The sequence below is a fragment of the Schistosoma haematobium genome, chromosome ZW, assembly GCF_000699445.3.
Source record: "Schistosoma haematobium chromosome ZW, whole genome shotgun sequence".
NCBI lineage: Eukaryota > Metazoa > Platyhelminthes > Trematoda > Strigeidida > Schistosomatidae > Schistosoma > Schistosoma haematobium.
The window spans coordinates 65,777,770-65,794,301 of NC_067195.1; the positions used below are offsets into that span (position 1 = coordinate 65,777,770).

Sequence of the window (16,532 nt, forward strand, 5' to 3'; positions counted from 1 at the left end):
AAATTAATTTTTCTCAGTTTTTTCGCGGTGCAGTGAGTTTGGACTCTTCTACATGGTATTTATAAAGACTCTATTATGCGCTAATTTGTTGATAATATTTCAACTTATTATCTCATCTAAGTGGCCGGGATTATTTTATGCTTGAGTTTCCAATGTTCTTGTATTTGTCCTGCTAGTTAAGTTATCTAAAAACGTGATCTCATCTTCAATTCTCTATTTCTTGTGAATTTAGTCATGGAATATATTTTTGATCGACTCATGAGTATTTTCCATTTCATTTCCTTTGACAATAACAAATATTTCATCTACAAAACTTACACAAATCTATGGTTCAATTTTTTTAAGAACTGTAACATCAACTATATGAGTAATTCAACAGCAGTTTCGTTTTTCTGTTTATTAAAAAATGTGCTATGAGCCCCACAAAGCTGACCCATTTGATTTCGCCATATATTATTGAGCAGTTGTACTGGAATGAAAACCAATGACATCAAAGGGCACACTTATTTCATCATCGTTAGCCTAATAGAAATCCTTTTAACTTTCCTTAGAATTGTGTTAGAGAATCAGTGAACTTGTCAAAGATTTTAGTTAAATCCTTCCAGTATCTGTTAAGTTGTAGTCTTAAGTGTTAACATAATTGGGGTGAAAATCTGACCCACCTTAGAGTCGAGAAAATAAAACAGGTCCATTTGGATCTAATTCGTCATTAATTTTCAATATATATATACACCTCCCATTTCAGTGCTGAATGAGTGAAGACATAACTTAGCAAATTAACAGTAGTTAATTTATACAAAACTGATCATTGCTTTGAAAACGGAAATAGTTTATTTAATAATATTTCGATAGGTCTATTTGACTTTAACACGTCATTTTCTTAATATAATCTTTTTTTCATCAGTAATAAAAGCTATTAAAATAATCAAAAAATGATTTATTATTCAAGCAATTGAAGTGATTAAGCGGATAATCAACTAATGGAGGAAATCTTAAATTTTATACTACTGAATCATTGTCTGAGTACATTCTACTAAAATAATTGAATTATCAAGGATACCAATTAGCATTCACATAGTATAAAATAGTTCGATACTTTTCCTAGTACAACACTTATTAAACACAGTACTTTCATTTCTCTCATTTTTCTATCGTTCTTATTAATACGTTTTATTACATTTTCTCCAGCTATCGCATTTTGACACAGAACTAAAACTCTATAATTTCCATTGTTGAAAATATATATTCCAATAGTTGAGATCATGAGTCAATTGAAGCTAGACCACCATGGAAAACCTGGAAGCACCAAAAGGCCTGTAGTCCTGTCATGGGACTCCTCAGAAGTGCGCACCCACGATCCCGCCCCGCGAGACTCGAATCCAGGACCTATTGCTCTCGCGCGCTAACGCTTAACTTCTAGACCACTGAGCTGGTTGACATCCAATGGTGTTAATGTCTAACTTCAACTAATCCACGAAACTGAGCGACACATACACCATTGTCTTCAGTGAGTTTCTATCTCACGACAGACCCGGTTGAACTTCACTGGTCATTACTTCTCACTAGAGCTCCAGGAAATACCTCTTGAAGCCAGTCACTAGTGAGCATATGCTGGTTAGTATCAGTGCTTCCAGGTTTTCTATAGTGGTCTAGCTTCAATTGACTGATGATCTCAACTACTGAAATTACTATAATATCCACAAAAACCCCTTTTGATACTAAATATATATATGTTCAAATTTTTCTTGACAGACCTCCTACTAACTAAAGGTGAAAAATAGACAGGAAATGACATAGAAATTATTTTTCTGTTAAATTATATTGACTATTGTATTAATTTCATTCCATTTTTTATGCTAACATGATTCAAAATAAACATTACTGAAGAATTATTCTCTGATTTGATATCTCCTCACATTATGAGAATATGTATGAGGAATGCAACTGTATGTATATTTTCACGAGATTTATGAGTAGACATCTGCATTCAACAGTAATGTTGACATTCATTAGTATTATAAGAAATTAAATATAATTTTAATCATTTCGGTTGATTTAAAAACTCCTCCTGTAGCTCTTCTAGGGATACTACCGGTCCCAAACCCGAGTAAAGAAGGAATCATTGGGCGTGAGGTCCGCATTCTTATCCCGTAGAAAACAACCTTGCTAAAAACTTTAACCAATTGATTTAAAAACTATTGCCGTGTCGTGATCAAATTTCAATAACATGTATTCATCAAATAATGTTAGCTCGATAAATCGTAACTCTTGATTATTCAGTGATCAGTCTTCATTTTCATTGTTTGTCAGATGACATGTCTCCAAAGTATTCGTTTATGTTGACTGTACAGTGATTTTGATATCAAGACTAATGACAGAGTAAATGCAAGACTTCGAAACTCATCGTAACTAGTGTAGGATGAATATTTCACCAAATAAAGTGTTATAGTTTATTTAAAAGCAAATTGAAAAATGATAGAATTTCCAGCAAACAGTGTTTAAGTATTTATTTTGTTTTTCCAGTCAAGAAGAACATAAAGCTATCAATGTTTATTTATTTAAATAATTATGTTGTTCAATATATCTAATCCAAGCAAAGACTTGCATAATGTATGATAAACCAGTAGAATTATTAGTTTTAATTATACCTTCTATGTCCGTTAATCTTCATCTTTTTAAGAATCTTACTAGTAATTTAGGTATATTAACAATGCCAAATAAACATATATCTGCCTTTTGAGATTTTATTGTTGGCGTGTAATTTCTAAGCACAAACAAAACCTAATTGCCATGATTTGGGATAAGCCTAATTTCCCGTGTGTTAAATTGAATAAATTATGTTTTCATTTATAGTCGATTACTAAGTAACAGTATCAATACATCAAATGAAGTCCTTTTTGTGTTTTTATTAAACACTATGTAGTTACATCAACTCGCCTATATTGTTTTCATAACTGTTCAATTACTACTCAAATAAGTTAGAATTTAAGGATTCATTTTCGCTATAAAAAACTTTGTTAGTGTTTTCTCACTACCGATATCACAGTTTGTATAAATTAATGTTAAACATTTTCAAAAAGTATTTAAATCATGCTACTTATTTTTAAAAAATGTTATTGCGAAAAACGATTGTTTTGAAATCAAATTCCCCAAGGAGCATAAGCTTTTTTAAGATAACAACCATACCTTGTGAACGAGTGCTAAATAGAAAGAAACCTAAAGAAATGAGCGTAGAATAATTTTAGTATATTTGGATTGCGACTAACAATGAAATCTAAGTCTTGTGCTTTTTCCTATTTATGATTTATTGATTGGATTTACCTATATCCCAGAATTAAAATGAGACTGCCAAGACTATGATCTAGTGCCTTTCTTTCTGAACACTAAGGTATATACTGTGATACATAGGCGAATTGTAAAACTTGCTTTGTGTTTGAGGGCGAAGACACAATGCAGCACAAAAAAATGAAGAAAAATACCCGAAGACAATCTTTCAGAAGAACGGCTACCCAATCAACTTAATCAAAAAACACCAACCGTACACATCATCAGAAAAAAAGTCAAGTATAGAAACCAACAAACGGATCACTCTACCATGCAAATCAACGAAATCACTACAATGAGTCCTATGCAAACCAAACGACAAAATGACAAAAGAAGAAAAATCGACAATCATCTACAAAATAAATTGTGACAACTGCTAAAAACACTACATCGGACAAAGCGGACTCCCTCTTCATGTTAACCTGCATGAACATCAATTAGCGGTCAAACGCCACGACATATCCTCACTTATATCAATGCACGTGGACAACTGCGGACACACATTCGACTGGAAAAATGTAAACATCTTGGATAGAGGCAATTTTAAAAGCACCAAACAATTTTTAGAAGCTTGGCACTCAGGTCAATCGGCAATCAACAAGCACATTGAAATCGATCCAATTTATCAACCAATCAGGAAAATTATGGACAAACATAGGACCAAAAATCAAACCAGTGGGAGATACAACCAAAAGAATGAAGTAAACAGTGACAGGTTTAAGGTCAACAAGAACTAATCAACATCGAGGTCTACAGGACAAGCTGTGAACCATATGTGTAGAAATTCGAACACTTTTTGATAGAGTTTTGTTCTCTGAGCTCCGTCAAAATCATCCGCCTGAGCTACAAATCTTCTCCACCATCTCAAATTCGAACACTTCACTTCACTTCTACCTGAATTTGGTGCTGATTATGTCTTTCAGAAGAACGATAGAAGCTCCATGATCAAATCATCGAGTTCAGAGGACAAAACTCCATCAAAATCATCCACCTGAGCTACAAACCTTCTCCACCATCTCAACGAGCATATCTTTTGCAATCACCATGATAAATTAACAGTTTATGCCGATTCGCAACTAACATGCAGAAAAAGCTTTCAATTATTTATTACAAAGCTATCATTTCTTAAGTTATTCATACTAAATAGAGATATTTTTTGCAAATATAACTGCATGAAAAAAAGCTTCATATTGTAATTCAATTTGAGATGTGAGCCATTGTATTCCTGACAATCGGTATTTAGATATCGTGCTTACCATAACATATTCAGCTGCTAGGCATAATCGAGCAACGAGATATCCAATTACAAAGTTGAAATACCTTATATTAGAAGAAAATGTATGTTTTATGCACATTGGTTTGAAATTGTTTACCAAATGACTTGTAATTGTTATCATGTTTATCATGAAAGTAAAAATCATATCGTGAAATAATTCACATGAGTGTCAACATATATATAGAAATGTTTGATTCCTAACATTCATTGTTTCACATTGTTTAACAATTAACGTATTTTATATGTTATTAAAGACAAAATGGACATTCATTGTGCATTTCAAAAGTAATTCTTTGAGACTAACTTCAGGAATTCCAATATTGATTTGTTTTTCCTGTAGTTGTTGGCACACAAAATCAAGTCTCCGTTAAATAGGAAACGGATGATATCTTTAGATGTTGCTTCCCTGTCCACCAATGTACCGTTAACGAAGACTCCTGATTTTGTGTGCCAAGAACTACAGGAAAAACAAATCAATATTGGAATTCCTGAGGTTAGTCTTAAAGAATTACTTTTGAAATTAACGTATTTGTCTGATAGAATATTAGAAATAAGGTATTACATAGTTTTATTACAATCAAGTTAGAATTAAAATTTTGAACGTTCTGAATTTTCTCAAGCTAGAATATAATTTTATCCGGTTTCATTTAATTCAATCACTTTAGTAATATATGATTTAGTTTCTTAATAAGTTCATAAATAAACATGATAAATTTTTCTGTAAAGTTATGAAAGCTGTAATAATGTGTATATAAAGTAAGATTTATGGATTGCATACATTTACTAAACTGTACTGATATATGTTTATACAGTAAACAATCCTCAGTTAAAAGAATTGAATAGCAAAGACATATTACAATACATAGGAGAAAGCCCTTTATATGTTCATTATCATATAAAATAAAATTACACTTAATAATTATAATCTGAAATGACAAGTTGAAAGTCGTATAATTACCTTACATACAATCAATTGTTATCTGTCATTAATTTATTTACTAAAGTCATGCGAACATATTTTGTCTTTTGTAAGGATTGAAACATATGGAATACCCACAAATATGTATTATAAATTGTATTCTAACCTGAAATATCTCTACTGATTATTTAAAAAAGTACTATTGTGGTGAACGAGAACACAAGTGGGGACAATCAAATGTATTTGAATAGAAAATTACAGAACATCTTAGAACTATACAGTAAATACTTCATTTGCAACATGTCAATCAATTGTCTCAGATTTCATTGGTTTTTCGTTTCCACATCAATCATTCTCTGTTCTCGTTCTATTTTGTTCTTCTATCTTCTTAACCTTCTGCCTCCAGGCATTTCACATTTGATTGATGATACATACTACTTATATCTGTTGACATCAGTAACACACACCACAATACTATATTTGATGAATTGTTAAAATCAGTTATTAACTCATCGTTCATAATGTGGCATATGCAACTGATGCCGACAGATATAAAAACAGTATGTATCATCAATCCAAAGTGAAATGCCTGAAGGCAGAAGGTTAAGAAGATAGAAGAAGTAGAAGAAGAAGAAGAAGAAGAAGAAGAAAAGAGAACAGAAACAGAACGATTGGTTCGGAAATGAAAGAGTTCAAATCCATTCGATTGTCCCCATTTATGTTCTTATTCATGATTGTATTATATTCTAAAAGTTTAGTTCAACAAGAAATCAATTTACAATTAAATAATATAGTTCAATGATTAGTTTTATAAAACAAAAGATTAAAAATGATCAATATTTTAATGATCTATTATCATTATTATTATGAATATAAATGAAGAAATGATTTCATTTCCGGTCACGCAATTGAATTATTTGAATGGATTGAATTTTCGAAGTTATTCATTATAATGGTATGACGTAGTATTAAGAAACAAATTCTACTATTATTCAATTTATGATAATATAAAGAATAATTTACATAAATAGATTTTTCTTCTTAGAATAGCCTGATAAAATTGTTTGTTTAGTTTGTTTTTTTCCCCTTTTTTTAGTAGTATCCATCTATAAATTAAAATTTCTTTTCTTTTATTTGATATTTAATATGTAGATCATTTATGTCAATCTATAAGCTAAATCTATCCAAAAAATAAGCGTTCATATTCATGTTTATGGCAAGATATCAAAAAGCAACATACTGTGATATTAAATATGAAAATTTAATCGATTAATTCAAAGAGTAAATATTTGTTCAACCAATAAAAATGTGTATTTGAAAGTGAAGTTCATCTTCATATGATAAAGTAGAGTAAAGTTACGCCTGTTATTCCTTGTGAAGGAGCATAGGCCGTTCACCAGCATTCTCTATCTAACCCTGTCCTCGATAATCCTTTCCAGCTCTTTTCAGTTGTTATTTATCTTTTTCATATCTGATTCTATTCCTCGACGTAATGTGTTCTTTGGCCTTCTTCTTTTCCGCTTCCCGTCAGGATTCCAAGTTAGGGCTTGCCTCTTGATGCAGTTTGATGATTTGCGTAATGTATGTCCTATCCATTTCCATGGTTTGTTCTCTCTCACAGAAGGTTGTTGCTGATAGTATCCGGCCAATGGATGTTGAGTATCTTGCCTAGACAACCATTTATAAATACTTGTACCTTCTTGATTGTGGTTGTTGTAGTTCTCCAAGTTTCAGCTCCATACAGTAGAACTGCCTTGACGTTCGTATTGAAGATTCTCACTTTGATATTGGTTGAAAGTTGTTTTGAGTTCCATATGTTCTTCAATTGTAGGAATGCGACCCTTGCTTTGCCGATCCTCGCCTTTACGTCTGCATCAGATCCTCCTTGTTCATTGATGATGCTCAGGTATGTGAAGGATTCTACATCTTCCATTGAGTGTAACTGGATCACTGTTCTCCGTAATGTATTTGAGGACCTTGGTTTTCCTTTTGTGTATGCTGAAGCCTACTGATGCAGAGACTGCTGCTACACTGGCTGCCTTTATCTGCATTTGTTCGTGTGTATGCGATAGGAGGACTAAGTCATCTGCAAAGTCCAAATCGTCTAATTGGTTCTGATATGATACTGGCCACATAAAAAAACTCAATGATTAAGCGTATTCCTAACAAGTTTATTATTATGAAAGATAACTTTGATGCCCATTTAAGAAACGTTTAAACCATCAAGTGTCAATTTTTTTTTCTTTTATTATCTCCTGTCCTATTTTTTGCATTACTTAACTTTTTAAAACATAATTAAGTAGTGCCATATTGCTCTGTATTATTTATAACATGTATTGAACCGATTTGGTCATAATTCTGTTACCTATAAGTAGGTAATGAATTATTATATTTATCCTATTCAACTTTCTAAGTTTACAACACATAATTTTTAGAAATATTTTTCATTGTGGAACACATCATTCAATATTTAAAGACAATTGATAAGTAGTTCTTCATTCAGGCTTCCTTATCAATCGGTGGTGATGATTAAACCATAAATGTAAATTCCAACGTTTTTTTGAATAATACGTGCTGATATGTTCAACAAAATAATTAGTCTGTTTCATATGTTTTATCTAAAATAATTAGAATGTTTTCATTCAAGTCATTTGAAAAATTACACAACTATTGTGTGTGATGTGCTACTTATATTGATATAAGTAGTATATGACACGAGTTAAAAACGTAATGTTTGGTAGCAGAAGATGGGAGTAGATCAAGAAAGGAAGAGCGGGAACACAGTGCAATTTGTAAGAAAACGCATAAACAATGAAATGTGAGACAATGGATTGATGTTTGCAACATAAACAGTCCGGTTTGATCTGATGGATTAATATTTTGCAAATTAACGATCTATTATATGGTTTTTTCTATTTTACCGAGTAACTCTGTAATGGTGTGTTAAGTACATTCGGTTGTTTACACCCGTGTTCTGTTCACTACAATATACATAATTTTATAATAAATATTAACTCCCACTAAACTGGATATTGAACCAAATATGTATTTAATGAGTGATATTCAATAATTATAAAACAATGACTATTACCTATATATACATCGAGAACATTTTACATTATTCATACCCTTAACTAAAGAAAGATAATTGTTTTATTGACAACTACGGATAACACTAATTAAAAGTTATTTCCTTTTATACTGACTAAAATTTCTAGATGTATTCTGGCATATATTAACATAAATGTTAACTTTGTACTAAGTATCTATGAATATCTATGGACATTATAGTAACCTAATAGTTGAATTTATGAGTCAATTAAAACTAGACATTAACACCATTGGATGCCAGCCAGCTCAGTGGTCTAGAAGTCAAGCGTTCGAATCTCGCAAGGTGGGATCATAGATGTACACTGTTGAGGAGTCCCATACTAGGATGAAATAGTCGTCCATTGCTTCCAGGTTTTCCATAATTTTCTAGTTTTAATTGACTCATGAATTCAACTATTAAATTATTAGTGAATTGATGAATAATTATTAAGTTAATTAAATAAACCTGTCCATAAATGACATAATGGAATTGTAAATAAAACACTTTTGATGACGTTTGTATAAATAAAATCAATAGTAGACAAAATGTATAGATAAGAAAATAATAAACGGAATGTGACAATTGAAAATACAAACTTATTGTATACAATAAAAAAGGGAATATTTTCATACATGGTATCTATGTCGAGAGGATGAGAATCTAAAGTTAAAATATATTGTACACTTCAGCAAATTCTAATATGAAAGAATTAAAAATAGTCATAGTATTTACGGAATTATTTTAACTTACATATTTATTTAGGATGATGATATATGCTTGTCATAAAAGCTATAATTAATTATTGTTATTGTTATAGTTTATACTATTTATTCATTTTGTTCTATGTCCAGATATTTCTGTCAAAGATAGTAAATAAGAGAACATAGAGATAATTGGTCTTTGGATTGTTGGATATTTATATTAAGAATATTAAGCTTCCTATTTTGTATGGGAGAAAGCTTTCTGTCATAATCATATTGTTTTTATTTATTTATTTATTTGAACACATAAATATTGGTACAAGGGGGCACCAAATATATATGCACCACACAAAACGATGAAAATGGGAAGAGAAAAAAAGGAGGGTAAGGAGCGTAAAAGAAAAAAAAGAAGAACAATAACGACCACAGATTAGTGTAAGGTAGTGTAATAATAATAATAATAATAACAATAATGGGGGAAACGAAAAGGTACAACCAGAAGAAATCTTTCAGTTAAAGAAGATATAACCACTTTTTACGAAGAAAGTAAAAGAAGGTTACAGTAAGATCGCCACTGGCTTCTATTCTGAGTCATATCTGATAACGTCTCTAGCCACTGTGTCGCACCATCTCTCAGACCCCAAACAGGGAGTCGTGAAGGACTAACACGACCCAGCTTTCTTTCATACCACGACACCATGTCATACACTGACCACCTCTCCGCTTTTCCCAACCAGTCCCAGCGTTGGCAAATAATGCAGGACGTGGAATTCTTTGGGACGACATTCGTAGAACATGTCCAAGCCACCGAAGTCGGTGTTTCAAGATGGTGACACCAATTAGATTATCGTCTCTGCTCCCGAACACACGATGCCAAACCTCTGCATTACTAACATGGTGTTGCCACTGGATGTCAGCAATCCTTCTCGGACAACGATGATCAACCACAGAGAGTCGTTTAACATCCTCAAATCGAAGAGGCCAGCTTTCACAAGCATAGAGAAAGACTGCTTTCACCGACGCGTTGTAGATCCGACATTTTACAGCCAGACTAAAATCACGAAGGCGCCAAAGATGACCCAGATTGGCATAAGCCACTCTGGCTCTCACTATACGTGCATTGATCTCATCATTCACGCCACCACCAGCACTTATGCAGCTACCTAGATACACGAACTTCTCGACTATTCCTATCTGTTCACCATCCAGAGTAAGTACAGGATTAGGATCCTGCCAGTCTTGTAGAAGTACTTTGCACTTGGAAGGTGCAAATCACATACTGTACCTATAAACATTGATTGCCAACTGATTAAGTGCGAATCGCATGGCTTGGATATCATCGCACAGTAAGACAATATCATCCGCATACTCAAGGTCGAGGTCATATTGTTTTAATCGTACACAAACTACGGATGACAATAGATTCGAAGTACTTTAACTTTAAGTTTTATATATTGAGTATCTATGATAACAGGTAAATAAAGACAAATTTAATATTAGGTTCTTGAAACTAAGTAAGGTCATCCACAAGTGTTATAGATTAGCGATAAATCAAAAAAAATTCGAATGGTCATAAACATTAAAATTTACCAAATTTCATACTATAAACGACTGGTTAGTATTAGTGACTTGAACACTAAGTTTACTAACTTTCTACAACTACAAGGTGAGCTATATAAACGTCTGTTTATTCAAAATCGCATGTACTGTAGAGAATTCTCTTTCTTTCAATTTATGAGTATAAAACACGGTATTTGCTGGTAAAATAATTAAATATTATCCATAGAAATGTTTTGAAAAATACTAACGGGAAATGCTAATTCTGAAATTTTGTATTATATCAAATTTCACACGCTTCTATATGTATATTTTATAAACCTTGCAAAATCCGTTCATTGGCAAGTGCTGTTTCAATCTGATAGAATGCATTCTACATTTATATTTATATTTTATTGAATGAATAGTCACTAAACCACACTCCAGGAAGCCATATTACTGAAAAGATTTTTCAAATGTATATTACTCTCATTTATTCTGAATTTTATCAAACGTTCTAGTATCAAGAACTTTAGGCTGTTTGGTCTTTTCCAATTTATATTCTTTATCTACATAACATAAATGACTTTCGGGAAAGTTGAACCACAACTTCAATTATCCTACTAACCGACTGTTACAACAAATGTACCACATATTTTGGCCTCCGGCATTGATCAAATAGGGATGTCTTTACTTTCAATGAACAGGAAGTGTGATTCGATTTACATCCATTACATTTAGTAAAATACTGTACTTATGCTTACCTCTCACGATATGTACATCTTATGTGGAGCCTATACTGTTATCTAAGTGGTTTATAAGAGGTTTATGGAACCTACAGGTACTTACTTTGCTCAAATAATTTTAGACACAGAATCACTAAAGATCAAAAAGCATTAGATATCTGTTTCGTCATCGTCTGTATATATTATTCTGTTTTACAATTCTCAGCCCTCTTTTCCACAATATTTCTCAAACTGAATACGATAGAAATAATTTTAAATGCTAAACATTGAATAACGTAAATCAAAAGTTGCAATAACCTAAATTTTTAACAAATTATATAGCGATATTGTTTAGCTGTTCTATACGTTTCTCATTTATTAATGTCAATAATTTATTTGGCTTATTTAAAGTGAATAACTTATAAAAATTAATTGTTGAATTCATGAGTCAATTAAAGTTAGATCACTATAGGAAACCTGAGAACACTAAACGACCGTTTCGTCCTAGTATGAGATTCCTCAGCAGTGCACATCCACGATCCCGCCCATGGGATTTGAACCCAGGACCTATCGGTCTTTACAGTACAGTAATTTGATCATCTAATATTGTTCATAAAATGTTTGTTTAAATTCCGTTTTATAGTTGCTTATTTCTTTTCTTTTTAAACTCAAAAGAATCTATTTGTCTAAATCGCATGATTGAATGAAATTCATGACTTCATGAATTAAATCTCTTCACAAATAGGATTATTTTCCAAATATAGTAATATAAAAACAATGGTATATTTATTGTCAGCTAAGATCAAATTGTTTTGTCATTAAAATCTCATTGTAAATTATTATTTATTATTTTCTCTCTCTTTTTCAAATCATAATAATATAAATATTATAATTATAGTTATAAGCAATCTTAAACAGAATCTCTCTATGACGAATTCTTTCTAAATTCGTTCAATGAAATCTACTGTTGTACATTCATTTATATTTATATCGGATAGTTTTAAAATAAAACACGGAATTGAGAACGATCGATATGATTCGAATATTGAAATTATGAATTGTTAATGAGATGTAGGTAGAAATTGAGTTATTCACTAAGAGTATCATGTTGAGAGATTCACAACAAATGATGACAGTTTGTCTGTCTCCGTTTAAGAGATCAGTAGGTGTTATTATTAGTAGTATGTAAAAGAAACAATCACTATTTATTACAACTAAACTATTAGTATAACTATGGATTTCAAATTGTTTTGAGAGAAATTTATATCCTTAAAAGCATTTGTTCCACTCTATTGTAAATTGACTAAATTTACAAAAAGGATAACTTTAAGACAATAACTAAATGATCTAAGATAATTTTATCCTTTCCAAAACTTTGATGTCATAGATTCGAACCGATGTAAGCTATTCAACAGTTCACTGATGCAGATCTGGAGAAAAGTCATTGCACTGCCTTATATAGTTAATGAATTGATGATTAGATATCATGGTTACTGACATTAACTAATAGTAATGGTAATGAGTAGAATATGAATGTGTTTATCAGTCCACTAAAATCAATGTTGATCTATTCTTGATTGGCTAAACCCCAACCAATCATAACATGCCACTGGCTATATGATATCAACATTTAACTATTTCAGATATTCCGGCAACTTAGGTACTGTGACAGTAAAAATCTTCCACTAAATTTTATAGAATTATTATTCTGACAATTAATCCTGTTTATTCCATACATCTGAGTACAGAATCATAACAATCCAGATAGTAACAGGTTATATGGGGTTATTCATACCTTAGATCACTAGATCTACTTAATTATCCATGAGGTTTTGTTTGATATTCAAGTTATTCTATGGTTATTATAAAAACTTTTAATTTCACAAACAGTAAAAACTTATATTTTATGTTGTTGTGGCTTACTGACTTTGCAAAAGTCTGAAATGAAACTTTAACTCATTCATCATCTTGATTTGGAATGTTCACATAAAATGTGGAAAAAAATGGTATTGAAAGAATGTTTAAATATTAGATACATTAGTGTTTTCTTTGCAACAATAACATTAAACAATACAGTATAGTGTTCAAAAGCTTGAATATTTTGTTCACCTAATACCTGATACTTTTATTTGCAATCTTCAGAGCTGATTTATAATAACTAATATTGTTTACAAATTAATTGTAAAAAGTTGATGCCAAATGTTAAGTGACTATTATATGGGTAATTTGTTTCAATCTCCTTAAGTCATACATCAAAATAACTCATGCTTAGATGAATTGCCTAAATGTTAAAACTATTATTCTACCACATTTTACATAAATGATCATCAATATTTACTTATTTCAAAATACTAGAATGTTTCAACAGGACTGTTTCCCTGACTAACTGTAAGCATTTTGATCAAAGTAGAAATACTGACTTTTAACTCACCAGTCTTTAGTTTCAAAAATTTTCTGGAATATTTTCCTTCAAATAATATATGTACTTAGAATTTAGGAAATTGTTTGATAGAAATTCAAAATGCTTCCATTAAGCTAATCACTGAGTAACAAATAGTTATGTTTACCAATAATTTCAGTTGTTTATAATTTTTGCAAAAATATAAGCAAGTGTTAGTTTCAAATGCATCGTCATCAACCAGTTAATTTATCAGATTAATTTACCGGAATAGACTGAATGTTATGAGTTAAGACAATAATTTAGGGTTATTAGTATTACTCTGGTTGAAATCATGAGTCAATTGAAGCTAGACCAACATGGAAAACCTGGAAGCACTGAACGGCCGTTTCGTCCTAATATGGGGCTCATCAGCAGTGCGCATCCACGATCCCGAACCCCGCGAGATTCGAACCCAGGACCTATCAGTCTCGCGTCAGGTGCTTAACCTCTAGACCACTGAGCTGGCATCCGACGGTGTTAATGTCTAACTTCAACCAATCCACGAAGTTGTGCCACCGTACACCATTGTCTTCAGTGAGCTGATATCTCACAACAGACATGGTTGAACTCCACTGGTAACGACTTCTCACTAGAACTCCAGGAGTATCTTCTGAAGTCAGTCACTAGTGGGCTGGTGATTATTATCAGAATAGGTTTTGTGGAGATTTCAGAAATTTCACTGATTGAAATCATGAGTCAATTGAAGCGGGGGGCGGGATCGTAGATGCTCACTGCTGAAGAGTCTTATACTAGGACGAAACGGCCGTCCAGTGCTTCCAGGTTTTCCATGGTAGTCTAGCTTCAACTGACTCATGATTTCAACCAGTGAAATTTCTAAAAATCTCCACAAAACCCATTCTGATAATTATTAGTATTAGACAATTTTATATAGTTTGTATAAGCTAAAAGCAATTTTTTGTTATAGGTTTAAAACAGATTAAACCACCTGATACATATCTGTTTCGTTTGCTAGTAGGAAAACGTTGTTCAAAATCGAAGAGATACATAAGTTACATTCGAAATCAGTTGCCTATACGTTTAGAATCTAGCTGAAAAGAAAACCGGATCTTAGTTGTGATTTTTTTATCGATTTTTGTTCAATCGGTTTATTCACTAACTGATTAGTTTATTAAATCTACAAATATTGTCACCTAAATAAATAACCTCATTTTTTAAAGGTTGATTAACACAATCGATAACTAGTTGCTAATTGTAACTTAATAATCTTTAAAAACAAAACGGTCCTTTCAACATCAAGATTGATAATTATTATATAAAAAAGAAAAGTGACTAGAAGATTCAAACATGACCTTGAGAAAATGTCAATAGTGTATCCTTAGAACATAAATGACTGAATAATGGAATTTCTAATCTTGACTTTCATAATGACCACCATAATTATATTAGTTTAATTCAGATTATACTTTTTCACAATAAAAACATATTCCTAGATGTTTCCTTACCGTATAACGTAATAAGACTGTACTTCCATTCACGTCGAAAAAGCCTTATTAAAATATTTTACATCATGTTTTTGCTAACGAATTTTTTCCTTGATTATTTATCTGTAATAATATATATGTAACATAAGATATACTAAACCTCTTATATTCTGTAATCATGAATGTTTTCAATTCAGTTTAAAATCTTGACTATCAACCAACATCTTACAAACAAAACTGATGGTTGATATAAAATCGAGATTCATATCTGAATTAATTGTTGAGAATATATAACTATAAAAATGGTTAATGGATTACAATCAAATGGTCTAAGGCTATTATTCCATGCTGTTTATAGAGAAAAACAAATCTCAATGTTTTGAATTACTCGGATTACTCTTTCCTAGCGTTTGTACTCATTTCATATCAAATATGAAAACAAAGCATTTTATTAGAGAAAACTGATTTTTTATTTAACAGGTAATTAGATTAAGATAAATAGAGTTGCTATTGATTAAATTTTGATCAATCTGCTTCTAAATTAAACCACTTTCCTTCCATAAAATTGGACAGATTAATAACAACCAGTTTAAAACAATATAACAGAATTGTCAGATTATTTATTATAACAAAGAAGAAGCGAATCACAATGAATGTTATCCAGTGTTATGCACCCATCAATCACAACAATGAAGATATTAAAAAACAGTTTTATGAAAGGCCGTGGACGACAGTAAGGAAGCACTCAGAGAAATACCTGACCCTCCTAATGGGAGAATTAAAAACCAAGGTTTAAATGAACAGCAACGGGTATGAATATATTATGGGACAACATGTACTGACTGAGAGAAAAGAATGAAAATGGGGAGAGATTTGCAAATCTACGTGCATTTAACAAGGTGGTTATAGGTGGCACAATATTTCCTACAAATGCATACACAAAACTATATCGGTCTCACCGGATCACACTACAGAGAAGCATACTGATCATATCAGTACCACTGAAAAATTTAAAAGGACAGTGGAAGATGTACAAACAAAAAGCGGAGCTGACATAGCTTCAGATCAACACTACCTG

General features: G+C 31.5%; 1 protein-coding gene across 1 annotated transcript in view; it reads left to right on the forward strand.

The window, feature by feature from the left end:
* The window catches only part of MS3_00004172 (uncharacterized protein), a 55,838-nt gene that overhangs the window by 22,050 nt on the left and 17,256 nt on the right, over nt 1-16,532 (forward strand). The window lies entirely within an intron of this gene.